A 21165-nucleotide genomic window follows, 5' to 3' on the forward strand; every position below is an offset into this window, starting at 1 on the left:
AATAATCCATTCGTCGAATGGTCCTCTCGTCGCCAGTAGTTTTCCTCCCCCTCCTCTCTCTTTCTCTCTCTCCCTCTCTCTCTCTCTCTCTCTTTTTCTCTTTCTTCCTTTCTCTTTTTATCTTTTTGCGTTATATATACCCACTTCGACATTTACTTTTATTCGTACGGTTATTGATAAACGATAAAATCCAGTCGGAAGTTTCCACCGTTCATAAATTTCACGGCACTTCCGTACGACGAGAAACGTTCGACAAACCATTCGCGACGAATAAATCACTTCTTCTCGTCCCCTCGGAACAGGGAATCGCGAGAGAAGCACGATTTTCCCCGGCTAACCACCGTAATCCCGAAGTTCTATGAATTAAGGAACTCCTCGAAAAAAAAGATCCTTCGATTGAAATTATTAAGTGAGATTTATATAATTTATACTATATATATATATATATATATATAATAATTCATTAAAATTGTTTCACGAATGAAAGAATGAATGGATGAATAAACGAAAAGAAATTTAACGAGGACTATGTGAAATCTTCGTTAAATATTTAGCATCTTATGAAACATGTATGTATATATAAATAATTATATGTTCCATCAATTATTATCGTATCATATGAAATAATTATATGCCTACTTTTTTAGAGCTTATAAAAAATGAATTGGATACTTAGGAACTTTTCTCGCGTTCGTCGTAGTCGAAAATAGTTGAATAAATGTTGAAAATGTCAGACGTGAAAGGTTCGTTTCGTGAGCGTGAGGAAACGATCATCGTAGTAGTCGAGATGTGTGTTTTCGAGAATGGAACCGGGAGGATTTTGAATTACTTACGTCGTCTCACAACGTCGACTTTACCTTCGGTATATCTCGAATAGAAATATAACTACATAAAGCTCGTCCCTCATTCTTTTTCTCTTTCTCTCTCTCTCTCGTTCTTTCCGCAGCCCTTTTTCTCCATCGGCTTTTCTTTCGACTTGTCCCTTTCCCCTTTTCTTTCTCTTTCTTGGTTGTTTCTCCTCTTCCAGAATATTTCCCTTTCATCTTCGACCGAATCCCACCCCAAACCATGGAATGCAAATCGTATTTTGCTGTAAAACGTGTCGCTTCCCTACCACGGAAGCCATCACGGCGAATGTAGATATCGCACCGACGAATCGATGGTGGTTGGGGATGGAAAGAACGAGCATGCCGAGGAGGTTAGAAGAGGGAAGATGTTGGAGGGAGGAGGAGGAGGAGGAGGAAGAAGAGGAGGAGGAGAAGGAAGAAGAGTAGGAGGAGATGGAGGAGTAGGAGGATTTCTAGAATATATGTATATAGGCGAGAGCCCATCTCGAAAGAAAAATACAAGGGTAAGGGGGATTGTTCTTGGTGGAATAGTTGTTTCGGAGGGACAAAGAAAAGAGAAGAAGAGAGAAAAAAAAAAGAAGAGAAAAGAAAAGAAAAGAAAAAGAGAAAAGAAGGACAGTAAAGTTTCCTATCGGTCGCATAATGCTGCGGCATCGTTCGTATAAACTTTCAGAAATGGTTTCTTAAAGAAGAGCCGAACTATTTCCATATCGATGGAACTCTCCTATATGATTTTGTGGAGTCGTTTTATCTTCTGCATTAGATAGATTTATATCAAGACGAAATTATATCCTTTTAGTACGATTAATGTAAAATACACCTATACTAGATACATAATATAGTAGAGGGAAAGTAAGAATTATCAATGTATGTATGAGAAAGAGGAAGAGGAATAGGAATAGGAAGAGAAAAGGAGAGAGAGAGAGAGAGAGAGAGAGAGAGAGAGAGAGAGAGAGAGAGAGAGAGAAAGAGAAAGAGACGTATTGTGTATAAGTTGGGAATCGAATTAACGCAGAGGAAATAACGCTGTGCGAATAAAACAAGATCCGTATTATGGCAAGAAGAAGAGCAACAATCTCTCTTGCTCGTCCTGTGGGAAGTCAAAGTAGACAGCGTGTAGCATATCGTTATGAGGGAAATTTCGAAGAAGGTCAGAACTCGCGACTCGAAACTCCGCTCGTGCGTTTTCGATCTAATTCGAGATACGCTGCAGTAGTACGCGGAATAATTTTCGCGATGCTGTGAAGTCAAGAGGGAAAGAGAAAGAGAGAGAGAGAGAGAGAGAGAGAGGGGGGGGGGAGAGAGAGAGATATCTGTAGAGACATACATACGTTCTACGTGATCTAAATCGTCATATACTATATGCATACATCTGTATTTGTGCGAGTGTGTGCGTTTGCGTGTGCATATGCGTGTGCATATGCGTGTACGTATGCATGTGTGCGCGCGTATGTATCTACGTATTCGCGAGCGGAGATGCTCAATTCGGGAGCGTGTCACCGCGTTAATAATAATGGGGATTTGGAGTCGTGCGGGTTGCTTCACATGCAAATCAGACAATCGCGGCCGATAGATACATGGGGTTGATGGTGGCGTACCGAAGAGCGAGAGGTAGAGGAAGGGTTGAAGCTTCGGACGGTGGCTTTAATTAGATTACTCTGCTATCGTCGTCCGCCTTTGCCACGTTCGCTTCTCTCTCTCTCTCTCTCTCTCTCTCTCTCTCTCTCTCTCTCTCTCTTTCTGTCACACAACTTCCTCGTTCATCGACAGAGAAGTGACACTCTGACGTATGTACGTAAAGTACGTTAATTGATAAACGTTTTGGATCGATGACGGCCGATCGTTTCCCTATAAAATCAATTATGCGAACACGATGAAATAGAACAAAGAGGATACGTGTGCAAAGTGATGCGTATAAGGGTCGTCGGAGAGATATTCCTGCTCTTGTTATATTGGAAAATGTAATCAATGGAGGTATAAGAAATTGAAATGAAATATTAGCGTGCCTGAAGAGGAATGGTATGGTAAATAGGAAAAGTTAATAAACTAGAGTTAATGGATAGTCGGGACGAACGTATATAGCGAAGGGAATGGGAGGACTAGTGACATGGAAAGTGAAAAGTGTAGGAGAAAAGGAAAGAGTAAGTGAGAGAGAGCGAGAGAGAGAGAAAGAGAGAGAGAGAGAGAGAAAGAGAAAGAAAGGGAGTAAAGAATACCCGAGGCTATTCAGAGGGGCGAAGGCTCGACTCCCGTGCATAGCCCTTTCTTGCCGATGATTGGACACATTCCACTCGCTTCCTCGTCCCCGTCAAGCACGACGGGTTCGTCATTGTTTCGCGACAAATTAGTTTGTCAAAACCGCCGGGAGAGAGTGAGTGACTCGCGCGAGTCATTTCGCCTTGGAACGCGACTAGGCTCGGAATTGAGAGAGGCCGTTAGACTAAAAGAAAAAAAAAGAGAAAGAGAGAAAGAGAGAGAGAGAGAGAGAGAGAGAGAGAGAGAGAGATAAATTGAAAGTGGTAGGAGAAAGGGAGGGCGAGGTAGAGACAAACTAAAATGCCAACCATACCAGCCAACGTATATTTCTGTGCGCAATTCGTCCGTCTTTTCAACGCCGAAGGTTCAACGAACTTTACTGAAAAGTAGACGCAGTCTGTGTTGTTTCGTACCAATGTTGGTACTAACAATTTTTCTTTAAACACAAACGTCCCGAGAATGTTGTATTTTTTAACGTCGAAGAATAATGTCTACGAACTGTGTCTGGAAAGAGAGAAAGAAAAAGAGAGAGAGAGAGAGAGAGAGAAAAGAATATGTTTTCACTAACACTAGAATCATTATTGTAGCATAATAATATTTTCAATAATTGGAAGTAGTAATCACATCGTGTGCTTTAACTTTCGTGCTGAACGAATCGCACGGTTATGGTACACGCGTAACAAAAGCGCGTCTATGAATTAAACTTAATTATTATTGCATATGCCGCGGCAGCAATGCAATTTCTGCATGGAAATTAAAGGTAGGCAAAGAGGGAGAGAGATAAAGAGAGAGAGAGAGAGAGAGGGAGAGAGAGAGAGAGAGAGAGAGAACATATGTGGCTCAACAGCAAAAGAGCATCACCATTTTGCATTTTTCATTCCTTTTTTAATTGTGACTCGACCGACCTCTGACCTTACGAATTTATAACGTAGCATTATGTTAATGAGGGTGACACGCGTGAAATTGCAGCCATGCGGAAAAAAGATTAAAAGAAAAAGAAAGACAGAGAGAGAGAGAGAGAGAGAGAGAGAAAGAAAGATAACAGATAAGTAAGACAAGAAGATGAATAAAAAAAAAGAGCTAGATCGAAGGACAAAAATGTTATTTTTCTGTACGAGATAACACCCCTATGTCGGCACATTGTACGTCGTAATGCGTCACCCGATATATACCGTAATTACCTACAATCAGTCATGGGATTACGTAGATTCTGCGGTCTCGAGTGTCTCCACTATTCGTTTCTTTCTTCTAACGTCTATCTCGCATGCACAATCACCACCGGTAGTGTAACACTAGGAGAAAACGTTTCTGTGAGCGTGCTAGAGTGCACCGGTCCTTCTCTCTCTTTCTCCCTCTCTCCCTCTTTCTCTCTCTCTCTCTCTCTCTCCCTCTCTCCCTCTTTCTCTTTCTCTCTTTCTCTCTCTCTCTCTCTCTTCATTCCACCCCCACCTCTCCTTATACATGGGAAGTTTTTGCAGACTTCGTTGAATCGTGAATCATGGAGGAAGCAGAGATCGTTCCTACCATAATTTCTTTCACGGTAGCGATAAAAATGTGCCGGTTTAGTTGGTTCGTATAAAAAAGAAACGCTGAGGATGGAAAGAAAAAGAGACGAGGAGGAGGAGGAGGAGGAGGTGGAGGAGGAGGAGGAGGAGGAGGAGGAGGAGAAGAAAGGGGAGAAGGGACCGTAGTCCAAGTGAAGCACTTCGGTCGAAAAGCATGGAAAATGGAGAAAAACTCGAGCTGAGGGGTTCTAGGCCAGGATAAATAACTTTGTTCCCGTCGCGCCACCTTTTTGAGAGAGCAAACAGAGACGGAACACTCCTAACACTCTTTTCCAGTTTGTAATAAAGCGTGATGCATCGCACCTGCTGACATAACTTCGCGACTTTCTAGAGCTAGTTGGTCCTTGTTGCCGGCACAATCCTCCTTCCCACCCAGTTCTAGTAAATTTTTATCGCAAAAGTTACGATTAGAATCGATGGCTTCTGAGTGAGTCACCGGTTATTTCTCACCTCTCTTGTTTACGCGTGGGTGCGAAGTTACGAGCAGGTGTGAGAAGTATTATCCCTTCGTTTCTCGTTTGAGGGAAAAAGCATACACACACACACACACACAGAGAGAGAGAGATTCTTCTTTCCATTATCGAACTCTCCCTCTCGAAGAGTATCAATTTTTTTAATTTCCGGACGGTTGAAAGATACCTATCTTTTCGTGTTGATCGATCACTAGATTTTGCAATTCTATTGCGACGGATCAAATCTATGAATATAGAAACCTTTTATTTTACCGATCTCTTATCGATCGCTTGATTTGTTTTCTAATGTTTGTGATCTTTCCAAAATTAGACTCGTATCAGTTTTTAAAAGAAAATATTCAACGGGAGTATCTATGATAAATCAAGTTTCCTACTCAAAGGATGACGAAGAGGTCTTGAATACGAGTTATCTGAACTATAATAAATTAAGTCTTTTTACAACGTATAACTTTTCTTCTTTATCTATTATGAACGAGTGAGATACATAGTTACAAGAGAAAGAGAACGAGAAAGAGGGAGAAAAAGATGAAGAGAGAGAGAGAGAGAGAAAGAGAGAGAGAGAGAGAGAGACAGACAGACAGAGACAGAGAGAGGAAACTCGAAGGGAAGCAGTAGTGTGATGGACGAGCAGCGTCAGAAGTGAAATTCCCTGGGTACAGGATGCGAATCGCTATGGGGATATGTATGCAGTTATGCAGACTCCACCGATGCGTCACTCTAGCGCATTATACGTCGTGCCACGGGATCGCACATATTCCCTTGAGATCCTTCAACAACCTAGGGTCCTGCCAGAGATATAGCCCGTCACTCTCTTAGTACACTCTCTTTTTTCCCTTCATTTTCTTAGTTATAACTTGTCACGTATTCTAAGATCTTTCTTTTTTCGAGAAAGAATTGATTCTTTTAAGAAATCGTGAAAATAAGTTCACCTTCTATATCATTTTATAATATTATACAATTTTGAAAATTTTCTTTTACCTATATTATATAGTTATTCGATTATATAGATATCTTATTCGAAGAATATCGATGAATATAAGATCGTTTAAAGATTCGGCGAAGAGATAAAGTATTTCGGTATACCTTGCTGTAACATCGCGAATGTAAGGCGTGGCTCGCAAACGACGACATGTTCTTCCAACCCTCACTCTTGTTCCCGTCGAAGCTATCTGTCAATTTCGTAGCGGTTCACTGGAGGGTACACGGTCTTGCCTTCCGCAAGAAAGTTATACAGAAAGGAACGGTCGCGATAAAATTATGCGCTCGTTCAAGCAGATCGCGGAATGTGTTCGTTAACGAACATATCTCAAGTCAATTTAAACGTGTAACCATTACGAAACTGTACGGCAGTATCGAAAATCGTTTGATAAATATTTTTTCTTCCTATCTAATTAGATCGGTTTTCTTTCGATTTATCCCGAGATATTGTGTGATAGAAGTCTAATATATAAATCGATAGGTTTATCAATAAAATAAGATTTTTATGTCTTCGTAAGTTTCTCGATAGGGAGTATGTAAACCAATTCTCGAGTTCAAAAGTATTTAACCCTATATAGTGCACTTTATAGATTTACATTTAGGAAATTGACAACGACAGATAGAAAGATAAAAATTTGTCCTTTCGGAAAGCTGTTACGGTCGTATAAATTCGTGAAACGAATAGTTAGCGAGAACGGCTTGTGTTGCATAGATACGAACAAGGGGAAGAGAAAAGAGAGAGAAAGATAAACTATACTTGTGTTTATATGTGTGTGTGAGAAAGAGAGAGAGAGAGAGCGAGAGTTTGACAGCCGTTTGGAATAATTACCAACATCGGCAAATTGGAATAGGTGTTTTGGGATCGACAGCAATTAATCTCCAGCGTGTCGTGATAATGACGAGAGGATTTTCCTAATTAGAACCTTCGATGCGTCGAACGTTCATCTGCTTCGCGTTACTACGCCATTTTCGTGTTAGATTACATTGCAAAGCTCATTATTTCCTGTTTTAATGTCGGCATGGAATCGACTGAAATGTCACCGATGGATTCATTAATTTCAGCTTTCGCCTGTAGGAGTTCAAATATGCGTGACCATCGAAATCCAATTTTGTTAACTCATTTCTACGAAGTAATAAAACTTGATACGATACGATACGATACGATACGATACGATACGATACGATACGAACGGAGCGAACTAACAAACGTAGGAAAATCAACGGTGCCGATTCGTCCACGTGTTTCGTGTTACGGTGAAGCTCTCGGAAATTAATGATCGACGCTCATGACGAAATACCGGATTCTGCGTATTCGATTAAATCCGAACAGAAATTTTAACGATAATACGATTATATTCATCCAGTGACCTCATCGTCGTCCATTCCTGCCTTTACTGATCCTGCTTTTTCAACAAAACGAGATACGTATATATTCGTGTATGTCCTGATCATCTCGTTTAACATCGAAATATTTTCGAACCTGATAAACTGACCTCCTCCATTTGTTTCCCCCCTCCTCCTCCCAGACCCCGGACTCTTCACTTTGAATATCGCTTAATAAATTGTCGAGAAACGAATGAATTCAAATGTTCGGGCGACGCTTCGTCGCTCGATCTCTCCCAACACACTCGTTCGGACGAGGGTTCGTAAATTCGAAAGTTTCATCGCGTTTAAAACGCTCTGGCGAATATAAAAAAGATTCTTCCACGCGACGGACAGTGTTGATTAATATTAGATTAAACCTATGGTCGTTTCGCAGAGGGTTGAACGTACTTTTTTTTTTATTTTTTACATGCATCCTTTTGTCTCACTCTCTCTCTCTCTCTCTCTCTCTCTCTCTCTCTCTCTCTCTCTCTCTCTCTCTCTCTCTCTCTCTCTCTCTCTCTCTCTCTCTTTATTTCTCTACCCTTTGTATGTTCAACGATTGGAAGCGTAGAATTAAAACGTCGTCGATCCAGAGGCAGAAAAAAGAGAAAAGAGAGTGAAAAATGCGTCTACTAAAATTTATCACCGTTTTCTCGTTGCACTCCAACTAACTTCGTATATTTTTTTCATTGTTTTATCTAGTCCCATACCATAGAAAACCATCGGCTAGCCATCAGAATTTCAAGTACGAGTACACGCAATTACATTCGCGTTTACGCGCCATCACGCTTTCCTCTCTTCCTGGCTTTCCACAGGCAGGCACATTTTTTCCTCATCGCGGACACGCTTCTCACGCACGCGGCAACGCACGGTATTGGTTATCGCGGTAGACACAGGCGGTGCCCGCGACAAGTTTGCTTTCTCTCTGTCTCTGTCTCTGTCTCTTTCTCTCTCTCTCTCTCTCTCTCCCTCTCGCACAAATCGGGGAACATCGATTCAATCGATCGTCCCCTTGTAATTAAGGAGGGTCCTAACGAGGCGCTGCATTTCAATGGTATAATAATCGAGCATCATCGTGCTTTCCTCTCTCACTCGCTAAAACACACACACAGGCACACATATATACATATATACAGATACATATTCTCTCAAATAGTAGAAGGGATCGGAAACAGTCGGCACGGAGAGAGATAATCCTATGGATCAGAGGAGCCGAGGAGAACAGTAACACGGCGACATTGCCTCGTAAATTCTACGCTTGTGCGTGACTCACGATACGATCGAGCCCTTTTGGATTAGCCATCACCCTCTCTTCTTCGCGCCCTCTCTTTCTCTTTCTGTTAGTGTAAAGAGTTTCGTCTAACTAGTCCTAGATACTTAATACTTTACCATTCTCAGTGATCGAACGAAATTGTAAGATCGACCGAGCGAGAATTCGAAATCGGTTTTCGAGGAAGGAAGAAAGAGAGAAAGAGAGAAAGAGCATGTTGGTTAAAAGGGATATCCCATTTCTAGACGGATACTCGTTACGCTCGATCGGATCGAAAGATCCCACCTTAATGCCGACTTGCGATCTGGAATTGAGAGGGAATCGTTTCGAGGCCGTTTCACCCTCTCCATCCATGGATTTCAACGAACCCGATAGAGGGTAATTAATTTCGCGAAAAGGAAAGCGTTGTTCGCTACGTAATGGGAATGATCGATACCAATGTGTTACAGGACTTACTTTGCTCAAAGACACGTGTAATGTTCTCGGAACGTACCATTTTCAATCATTACAACGATTGCTTGATTCTCATGATTGTTTCATTTCCAGAATTTTCAAAGGTTCAATATCTTTGATCACTTTGAATCTTTACTTCTTCGATATTAACGAGAATTTTGACTGTTTACGTTGTATTTTGCATGAAATTGATAAAAGATGGAGAGCGACAAAGCGAAACGATTCTTAAGGAATCCGCTTATTTGAAATGAGAAAGTATTCGAATCTGAAATCGACGTTCTTCGAATGTACTTTTCGACGGACCACTAACCTGTCCCTTTTTCTTTTCCTTTTACCTTGTCTGTCTTTCACCTTGAATCTCGTGGGGAATACAGTGAGGTAAAAGTAAGGAGATAACGTGGCACAATAGCCGACGAGAGTGGCTTCTTAGCATCCACGATTGCATTAGTCAAATTCTTATTCCTCCTCTCTACCCTTGGAGGACTTTCGAGAGAAGGAGCGAACATGCTAAAAGAAGAAAAATAAGAAGAGGAGAAGAAAAGAAATTTGTTCGACGACGAGTCCGACAAAAAGTGGAAAGAAAACGAGAAAGGAAACAGCACTGGTAGCAACAACAGAAGCAGTCAGTGGTTTGAGTGAGATATTCCGTCCGACGACGGAAACGTGTCGCTTGCTACCGTACGTTGGCTTGTAATGCGAAACTAAAACAGAATTATCTGGCACCCTCTTTGGTAAAATAGACAAAAAAGTGATAGAAAGGAAGACAGACAGAGAGAGAGAGAGAGAGAGAGAGAGAGAGAGAGAGAGAGAAAGTTCGAAGGGTGATTCTCAGCGAGGGTGGTTGTCATCGCTTACCATATATCCTCGTATCGAAAGAGGGTGCATTTTAACGTGACTAAAAAAAAGGTATCTACGTTATGCTTAAGGCCACATTTCGTGTTTGAAGGAGGAAGTTTCGGGTTTTAAAAAAAAAAAAAAAAAAAAAGGAAAAGAGAAAGAGAAAAAAATAGATAGAAGATAGATAGAGAAAGAGAGTGAGAAAGAGAGAGAGAGAGAAGGAGAGAGGAAGAATACGATACGCCATGTCACTTTGTGTTTTACACGTCGAAAGCTTCCACGGAGAGCATCGGGAAAACGTATTGATTCGATGGTGCATCCCAACCACCTGTCTCCTCCCTTTCTCCTTCCTTCTCCTCGCCATCTATCCTCGAAATCTCGCGGATTGATTTGCAGTATTTCGAGAATTACCTTCCCATCCCCTAACTTTCTCTCTCTCTCTGTCTCTCTCTCTGTCTCTCTCTCTCTTTCATCGACCAGCGAAATTCTATTCGCATCAAGGAAAATGCCGTTTATTATTCGCCACAAGAGAAGAGGCAGGAGTAATGGACTGTTGTTTTTTTAAGGAAAACCACTCGGCAATTTGCCAATGGTGGTACCGGAATGAAATATTTATGAATGGAGTCGTTCCCACGATTTTGGAGTAAAAGATAAAAATCTTCTTGTACGAGAATTTACATTGAGGATATCGAGAAGAGAGGGAGGGACAAAGACATAGAGAGAGTAAGAGAGAGAGAGAGAGAGAGAAGTAAAAAGCTACGAAAATTCGACATAAGGAATAGGAGACGGTAAAGTGAATTTATGAATTTTGACAAAAGAATAATGGAAATAGTAATCTTGCCGAAGGCAAACTCGATCTATGAGAAAAACGGAAGAAATGGCTTATTGCTTCTCGCACGTGCCGACCAAAACTCTTTTGAGATCGGAGTATCGAGTCGTAGAGCTCAAGCTCGAGAGCATATTTCAGTCTCGCCTTACCAAACTCGCTCGTAAATCTTCTTGGTTGGCCAGACAAACAAGAACGACGACGACCAGCGGAGGTGCCTGCCAAATTTCAAGAGGAGGTCGCGTGGGTTTAAGAAAATGCTTTCGTTCGTTCACTTCGACGAGAGAATTGAATCTTTTTTCATTGTAAGTTCCACGCTATTCGGTTTAATTATATACATGAGCCATTTTCGTCCACATTTATTTCAACGCCTATCCGTTCTAATTCGATCCTCATTTCAGAAACTAAATTCATACGAAATGGTGTGTTATAAAAACTCTTTAATATCTTCGTTCCGGTGATAAAAACCGATTTATCGAAAATATCGTTACGATTTCATTTCAACCATAACGTCTTTCTCACGATCGTTCATCTTTCCCTCCCTTTTGTTTCTCTCTCTCTTTCTCTCTCTCTCTCTCTCTCTCTCTCTCTCTTTCTCTTTCTCTCTCATGCGTTGCTGCAGCAACGATATCGCTACCGGTCGCTTTTTGAGAGGTCGTCTCGCCGACCACGTTGAAAGGTACACGAGCTAAGAGTATCACATTTCAATGGTATCGATGATGTTTCCACGTTGATATTTCGTTAAAGCACCCCCGCGTCCGGGGAATGTATCGTGATATCAACGCTTCTCGTGAAAACCAAAAACAAACGACATCCCTTTGGCTCTCTTTACAACGAATTACTTATTTCACCCATTGTTGTTCCTATCGTAATCCTTATATTATATCATAACGTCACTCTGATAAAACGATTTTCTTTTTATTATCGTTTGAAACAGCTTGTTGAATTAGAAATGAATAAAATTAATTCTCAACACGTAATTTTAATAAGTTTTTTTTTTATTATAATGAAAATCTCGAACTTCTTTTCTACGATTAAATTAATAATATTATATTAATAGTATTATATTATAGTAGATATATAGTATAATTAAACACTGGAAAAAAATGGATGAATATAAAAAATGCATTATAAGTAATTGTAATATTAATTATTATTAATTAATTGTAATGTTATTTATTCGTAATATTGCATTTTTACAATTAAATAGATATCGAGTAATTTACTTTTGATTTTTTCTCTTGTTATATATTTCAGGCTATTATAATACATGTCATGCTTCGATGCGTATAATAGAAGCTAATCTAAGTTGGCACGAAGCATAGTCCTTTATCTTCGAAACTACCTATTTCTCACGTAGACGAAAAATTCGTTATCTATAGTCCTCTTTGTCGTATCTAGGACGATAGAATTTCCTGGTCCCTTCCGTCGTCATCATCGTCGAACGTGTACTATTCTCCTTCCTTCAGTAGCCTTTTTCTCTCTCTCTCTCTCTCTCTTTATCTTTTTATCTCCTCCTCTCTCTCTCTCTCTCTCTCTCTCTCTCTCTCTCGTTTCACTCTCAATCTCAATCTCAACAGATGATGGCAACTGTACGCCTCATTAGAACGCTGGAGTAGGTACTACGAGGAACGCGCGACTCGCCTATAGATTTTCCATCCTCGCGTTCGTTTGTACACCATGCGTCTCGTCACGTCTCTTGCGTGGGAGAGAACAAGTTAGAGGGACACAGTGAGAGAGCGAGAAACAGAGAGAAAGAGAGAGAGAGAGAGAGAGAGAGAAAGATGGTGGGTTCCGATAATGCACTTATACGGACCACCGTAGAGAGGGCTGGTGAGCCTCGTAACAAACGCATTCAATGCTACCTTGATTGGACCTCGAAATGTGACGATACATCGAACCACCGAGCACGATGTAGCAGCCTGACGTTTTCAGTTCGTACGATTCGATTATTCCGCTCGTGTAACCAAGCCAACGCAAGATGAAGAGAGAGAGAGAGAGAGAGATAGATAGAGAGAGAGAGAGAGAGAGAGAGAGAGGAGGAAAGAGAATCCACTCTTGTGAAGGTTCAATAAATCATGATAATAAGATGTTTGGTGTAGATCTTTTGGTATTCAATTTTATAATTTTATTCACTAATTTAATCGTCAAAGTTCTATAATTGTTTATCTATCGATATCAATTTCGTTTGAATCTTTTATATTTATTTCATTCTTCCTTAAAGAGAAACGAGCCGATAAGTAGATGTACACCTGCACTAAAAGATTTCACGTGAAAGATATTCGATTTAAAAGGAGGTAAGTATGGTAACGTCTCGATAATGCACGTGTTTTTATCGCACATATCCTTCTTAAGATAACGTATCGAGAGAAGTGCATCGCCCATTTGGACTAATGTCCTCCTTTCCATCAATCTCTATCTGCTCTCTTATCTTAAACGTCCTTACGATTTCAAATATAATCTCGTGCTAACTCTTCTCGTCGATTTAAAAAGAATAGAGAGAGATAGATAGATAGATAGAGAGAGAGAGAGAGAGAGAGAGAGAGAATAAAGGAAAAGGAACGAATTCGAAGACAGCTCGCTCTTATGCAAGCACGAACATATGTGCATACTTATATGCAAGTCATATACTAGATCTTAACTTTAGGATAAGGATGACGCGCCGAACGTGTATCGATCGACGTTTACGATTCGCAATGTTCGATTTCCTTGCCGAGAAACGAGGGGGAGAATGAGGGAAGAGATGACAGACACGTATAGGGTACTACGACAGCGTTCCTAACGACAATACAGATAAGAAGTTCTCGATGGTACGATCGAAATCTGACGGTTTCTTTCCATGAAGGAAATCAAACGACTCTTTCGTTTCCTCTCATGGGGATTCACGATGATGGGAGGAATAAAAAAGAGATAAATATAGTGTCACAAACGTGAATTTGTTTTTTTTTTTTGTTTTTTTATAAATCTACAAATCTGAAACAATTTTTGTCGTTTTTAATGGAATTATAATATTTATTTGAATAAAAAAAAAAAAAAAAAAAAAAAAAAAATAAAAGAAATAAAAAACAATTATTAACATCAAAACAGAAAGAGAAGCAAATTTGTCTTCTACGCGTAATAAGTAAATATACGTATATATTCACGTACACATAGTTGCGTGCGCAAAGCAACAAGCAATCTCGAGGGATATAATAACGTACGTCGGCGTTTCGAGATCCAGACAGAAATTCCAGCGGTAGGTACTCGCATTACTCCCTGAATCGCGGAATGCCTTTGACGTATACGATAGAACGCATTTGTAACGGGTACACGGAGAAATCGGAGATAAACGAAAGCGCGAGTAACCCGCGATTTCCAGGGATGAATTGTTTATTGCATTCCAATGGAGACGACGGCAACGATGTTCGAGGAATGGATTTCGCTTCGCGAGTAAGAAAGTCGAAAGAGTATGTCGAAATCCAACTCCCGATGAAATATCACCTTTTCTCTTTGATTCCGTGTGTACGATGAGTATACGACGAACGTAGCATCGTTGAAAAGAAAAAGGAATGAAAAGTCGAGAAATTCGTGATAAAATCTGAAAATGTTATTCCTTTATTAAATTTCTCCCTTGCGAGATGTGTACGCGTATGTACCCTGCGAAAACTTGTTACGAAAAATATTTCGCTTTTGTTCCCGCTATCATCCACTTTCGCTACTTCTCTAAAAAATTTGTCGAATTCCGTCGCAGTATAACTTCGAAACTCATTTGTTGTTCGTTAACTTCTCGTTTACGAGCGTGCTCGAAATTTGTAAGGTAATTAGAAAACAATCTCATGTGTCTACATTTCTTTTCTCCTCCATTCTCTTTCTCTCTCTTCCTCCTTCTCTCTCTCTCTCTCTCTCTCTCTCTCTCTCTCTCTTTCTCTCTTTTTGGCTTTTCCAATATTGAAAGTTTTTTTAATCTTGCACATCCTCCGATTAATGGCTGAGATATAGTTTGTTTTATTTTATACGTTTGACCGGATTTTTCAATCTTTTTCACAACGTCAATGCAAGCTACTATAGAATTTCTATAGATACATAATAATCGAGTGCAACGTATCGTAGAGATATAGTGGATACGAATGAGAACGCGAATACCAAGAGACACGAATCGAGTATCTCGCGTATGCTTATTGGCTGTCGTAAGCCTACCGATATCTTGAGTCTTATCTTACGCGCGAATTAAATCGAACACGTGCATGGTGTGCGAAAGAGAAGGAGAGAATGCAAGAGTTACACCGACCAGTAGCCGATCGACCTGTTATTACGCGATCACATCGTTATTTAAAGTTCTGCGGTAGAAGTGGTAGGAGTGGTAGTAAGCAACAGTAGCGTATGGCATGAGTAGCACAGTAACAGCAGCAACAGCAGCAGCAGCAGCAGCAGCAGCAGCAGCAGCCCCTAAGGCGACTCGGCTTTAATTCATCGCGCCACGGACGATAAGAACGGAGCAACGAGAGATTAACGAGGCCGATTTTCGCGACGTTATTCCATCCAATACCGGAACGTCTTCGTGCCGTAGAGAGAAACTGGAAGCCTGTGGGCTCCAGTTTCTTTTTACGGAATACTCGAAGATCGACGAGGTCCAAGCGTAAACTCGACCTTATCTTTCTCGAAGAGTCCAACATTTTTTCGAATCTCCTTCTTTCCTAACTCTTTTTTTTTCTTTTTCATTAATGCAAGAACGAAAGAACGGTGGCTTCTGCTCTCTCTCTCTCTCTCTCTATCTCTCTCTCTCTCTCTCTCTCTCTCTCTCTCTCTCTCTCTCTCTCTCTTGTCGATCGATTCATTGAATAAAAAGTCTCGAGACAATTTACATAATACGCAGTACGCTTTTTAAGTAGCGCCGCGGGCCGCGAGAAGGTAAAGATTGATTTATCAAGCGAACAAAATTTACGTCGTTTTCCTTCGCTTCCTCGTATTTCGCTGCGGTATAATTTTCTCTGATTAATCGAACGGCTTTTCATCTTTCTTTTCCCTTTTTTTTATTTTTATTTTTATTTGTTATTCTTCTTTTTTTTCTCTGTGTCCTTCTTTTCGAAGGACTTTGTGTATTTTTCGACCGATCAAGGTTCTTCTTATATTTCCTTGGATCGTTTTTTCGACGATTAGGAAAGAATCGTACGCGGTTTTAGCGTATTTAGGTCGGAGATATCGATTTCTCTAAGCGAGCGAGTGCCATGGATGAACGTCGATTACGGTCGAGCCCAACCGTTGCCGATTGTCTCGTTCGACCGGCGACATAATGGTCTCGTAAATCGTACGTTGTTTGTAATTAATCAGGCCAGACTAATCGACTCAAGAGAGAGAGAGAGAGAGAGGGAAAGAGAGAGAAAGAGAGTGTGCGACCAATCGAGAATGTAGCTCCATTTTGCGAACTAGGCCAAGTGTTTCGGAGAAATACGCTCGCATATAATTTCCTCCTAATTGTGAATCGAATTGTGACGTCAGAGAATTGTCGAATAATCGTCGAAGCGAGCGAAGTTCTCTAATGACTTATTCTCTAGTACTTAAATCGATTGGATTCGTTTGTTTGATAATTATACTTATCAAAGCAACGACACGCACGAAAAGCGTATGACCTTAATATATGTATGAATAAAAATATAGGTCAATACTTTTCGGTATAGGCAATTTAACGTTAGATATACTTAAACATAATGTTAGACTCGAACGTTGTATGATCGTACCTCTTTGTTAATTTTTTTCCTTGTTTCTTTTAAATTCTCACGACCTTCGTTAGTCAACTACGAAACACGGAGCGATAAACACGTACGTACTTTCATATACGTTAAAGTTCGCATTAAATTCTCTATCGATAATCATTTCTCATTCCACTCCACTTAAATCAAGCACGGAAATCACGCTAATCTAGCGTTATCGATAACGCATAATATAGCAGATAACATGAAGTATTTATTATGCAAATGGAGAACACACGAAACGATGGTGGCACTGAACTCTCGAGTGACGTTCTGGGGGTCAATGTACGATCTATCATTACCAACCGATTCATCGAATTTCAGGAAACATTGAACCTACATATTCGTTTCAGATACATTGATATCAACCGGATATATCGAATATTTCTCACTAACGTAAAATCAGTGATGACTTTAGATTCCGTATAAACACAAATAATGGAGAAAGAGAATATGAAAAATAGAAACATAATTAGCAATGTATGTATAATTTAAAAGAATATGTACGAAAGAGAAAAAGAAAGAATTCGGTCTAATCGTTTTTAGCGACAACAGAACATCAGAGATAATGCAATATTTTTATGACCGTTTTTGTTTTCTGGTCGCTCATCCCCGACGTTAGATACTTTTGCATATAAATTGACGTTTTTCTGTCGAGAAAGAGGGTGCTGGAATTTGAATCATTTTCATAGAAATGAGAAATCTGTGATTACTTCACGAGAGCGAGACCAGAAGACTAGGAGAAGATTTTTTCGATTCCGAAATGATTACAGAATTCTCCGATTATTTGTGTAAATTTTTTTCTATAAGATTTAATCTAGAAAATTATAAGATTTTTAACATTTTACAATCAATGGTAACGGCATTCTTGTAATTAAATTCGAACACAAAAAGAAAATATTTCAAACTACGTCAATTGTCTAACGAATCGAAGTTCAATGGTAGAAAAAAAATTTAATTCCGCGAGGATTAGAAATCGAATTAGAGAAAGGAGACAGGAGCTGAGAAATTGGTGGACAAGAATAATGGTCTAGCGTTTGAAAAATGCGTCTGTTCGAAGCGTGCCGATTATAAATTCACGGGTAAGAATAAAGCATTGGTTTCTGAAAGCATCAGGAACAAGCAGCTACCCAATCAAGCGAGGAATCTATGAATGGAGCAGCCATCCAGAAACACAGCTGTTCTCTCTCTCTCTCTCTCTCTCTCTCTCTCTCTCTATCTATCAATCTCTTTCTCTCTCTCACACATTCTCTTTCACTCACACTCAGCTTTTCTTAGTCTTCTCTCGTCATCACAAACGACAAGGATCTCCCTCCGGGTTCTGGACAATTACGCCGACACCCAAGGCGCTTCGAGGTGGCCCAGATCAGACTGCTCGTTTTTGGAGCTGCTACCGGAGTTTGGTAAGTGCTCGCTTGCGTACCGTACGTTCACTCGCGAGCGGAGCTATCGTTCGACTTTGGTGAAAGAGAGATGGAAAGATAGGTAGATAGATAGAACGAGTGAGCAAGCGATAGAGCGATAGAGCAACCGAGAGAGGAAGAGAGAGAGAGAGAGAGAGAGAGAGAGAGAGAGGGTTAAGAAAGGTCCCCTTTGGAGGAGACAAGTCGCGAGATAATATCAGAGTCACTTCCTAAAGCCGTGGCTCGCATAAAGGCCGAGAGAAACTGCCGCCCGGAGGAGCCAGTGAGATAGAAGTACGAGCCAGCGAGAGAGAGAGAGAGAGAGAGAGAGAGAGAGAAAGAGAGAGAGAGAGAAGAGAAGGAACTATTCTCGCGAAATCGTGGTCCTTTCGCGTGGAGAATTCAACAGCGAGTAGGTGTGTGCATGTTCCTATAAAGTTACTCCTTCAAATGTGTGTGTTGCAAGTCTCTCTCTCTCTCTCTCTCTCTTTCTCTCTTTATCTCTCTCTCCTTCTCTTTTGCCTCCCATGTATATGCATAAAAGATGCTAATCTCAAACGGTAGCTCCTCGCACTGCCGCGAGTGGAGCAAGGCTCTCCAACGTTCACCAACTGTTCACTTGGCTGCCCTGCCATCGAGAGATCCAAGGGTGAGATTGTAGCCCATTCATGGGATAACGCGTTACGTACGTGTGCACTGTGCACTGTGTACCGTTCTCTCTTTCTCTTTTTCTCTCTCTCTCTTTCTTTCTGCTTTTCTTTTTCTCCTTCATCTCCTTCTTCAACTCCTTTTCCTTCTTCTCGTCCACGGGTGCAGAACTACTCGTTAGCGCCGCTAAATAGACGCAGATATATCGACATCGTTCCCACTGCTTACCCAACAACTGGCTCGTACACCCTCTCTAGATCATCGATTCGATTTCCAGACCGAAAGTGTGTTTTGTCTTGTCTCAGCTCTTGTAGATCCCTGCTCTAGCACGATCAAGAATTCATGATTTTTTTTTTTCTATTCTTGTTATCCCATTCGGACGATCGTTCCGTGTTCATATCCTTTATCGAAAGTCTGTAAATATATTAATAATGTAATTTTTCTTTACCGCAGCGTATATTTTTTTTTCCTAAATGATTGTTTTTCGTAATAATTCATAAGGGATAAATTTTGAATCCAACATTCATCATGGCAAAATTGACCGGCTTCTTTCCGACGTGTAATAACTCGTGAAAGTAATTTAATAAGAAAAGCACGATTTACCAAGGTCATTTCTTTCTCTCTTTCTTTCAATATTATGCAAACGGGCGTATACTGCTTGTGGAGAACTGTGAAAGATAAAAAAAGTTAAGCGAGGTATCTAAAAAAAAAAAAAAAAAAAAAAAAAAAAAAAAAAAAAAAAAAAAAAAGAAAGAAAAAAAAATCAACAAAAAAGAATCCGTACTTTATGTCGTTTCGTTTGAGTTTCCCGCAGTGTTGCCACGAAGAAGGATACCGAAGAACGCACCGGCAATGAAGAGGTGGAAGGGAAGAGGGAGGATTGTGCATTTACAGCCTACACTGAAGTGAGATCTAGGGCCGAGATTACGAGAAGCCCATTCATGAGATAACGTCTATGCATCATCATCGTGCCGTGCTCGTTACAAACGACATGTATACGTATGTGTAGTTGTTCATTCGAGTGTATATGTACAAGTATCATCTCGAGACTCGGTCCAGCCAAAAATAGTTCCGACGCGATCTGATATAAGAGAGCAAAGAAAAGATATTTGTGACATTGGCGAACGATCATATCGGATTGCATCGGAAGTATCGATTTCTCGTCTCATTCTGACGATCTGACGATCATCTTATCGTGGACACGATCTATTTTCTTCTATCTTTTGTATTCCGGATATTTTTATACAGACACTGACTCGTTGTTGACCTGTATCAATTGTCACACTTTCATGTTCAGAAAATAGATTCATAAGATATGAATTAATAACGAAGAATTCAATGTTAACACTCTATTATTATGGAAGAATATCTTTCACCATTGACTATTTTTATTTTTTTCATTATAAAATATTTTATAGGTATCTAAAATAGAAAAATCTCGAAGTTTTTATTATTACTTTCTCTTTAATATTCTGTACCATTCTGTAAGATTGATAAGAAAATGATTTAAAGGTCTTATTTTCAGAGTCTGAGGGTTGCAACAAATCGCACGGCCACCAACGATAAATCCGTTTCGTCAAGCCAAACGACGACGGTAGTTTGTGACGGTTTTAGTTGAGAAAGGCAACTATGTATGTATATATGTACTCGCTCGACACAAAATGCAAATGCGTCCGCACTTGCTCTCTGTCGTTTGGCGATAAGTTTTCTTAAGGCCTTGAAACTCGAGTTCATGTTGAAGCGAAGGGGGTTTATTCGTTCCTTCGTTCCTTCGGTCGGCTTCTTGACTCTCGCGCCTCGAAGATCCCAGTTCGAGATTGTCCTCCATCCCTCTCACCCTCTCCCCTACCCCCCTCCTCATTCATGGGATAATGCACGCACAGTGCACGTCGACGTTTTGCACTCGTTAAAAGCTAAGTAAACAGACTGATATATCAAGCTTGAGACAGGCTAATCGCTTCAGTGATCGTTTCGTCTCTGGAATCCTCACGTAGTAAATGTTCCATGTCTCTCTATGGGCCGATAAAATCGGCCCTACTCTCTCCTTACTTTACCGGCAGTTCCATCTTGAAAACTTACCTGATCTCGGATCGAAGGTGAACTTATTTCTTTAAAGGAACGTTTCTTTAAAGGAATGTTTTTGATTTACCTTCCTTATATCATCATTTATATATTTACGGAACTTGATATTTATTATTAACAATTTATATATACATATATATATATACTTATTATTATATAGCATTTAAGTATATATAAATTCCGGGAACACATAAAGTACAACCAGCCGAGAGACATTTTGAATAAACTTTAGCATTCAACAGATCGAATCCGTTTTAGCGCTGACGTTAATAGCCATGTGTGTGGATATCTACATCGATACATAAGTAGCATACAAAACATGAACAAACCGATGTTTACGCGTGGCACACGAAAACCTGTTGAATCGTGTTTGACGATGAATAAGTTTACAGGAAACTCATGCGCGTCCAACTGGCTGGGCAATCAATATGTAAC

At 40.2% G+C, this 21165-nt stretch overlaps 1 protein-coding gene across 4 annotated transcripts in view; it reads left to right on the forward strand.

The window, feature by feature from the left end:
• The window catches only part of LOC124947958 (protein slit), a 309824-nt gene that overhangs the window by 205493 nt on the left and 83166 nt on the right, over nt 1-21165 (forward strand). The window lies entirely within an intron of this gene.

The sequence above is a fragment of the Vespa velutina genome, chromosome 3 (assembly GCF_912470025.1).
Source record: "Vespa velutina chromosome 3, iVesVel2.1, whole genome shotgun sequence".
In the NCBI taxonomy this organism is placed as follows: domain Eukaryota; kingdom Metazoa; phylum Arthropoda; class Insecta; order Hymenoptera; family Vespidae; genus Vespa; species Vespa velutina.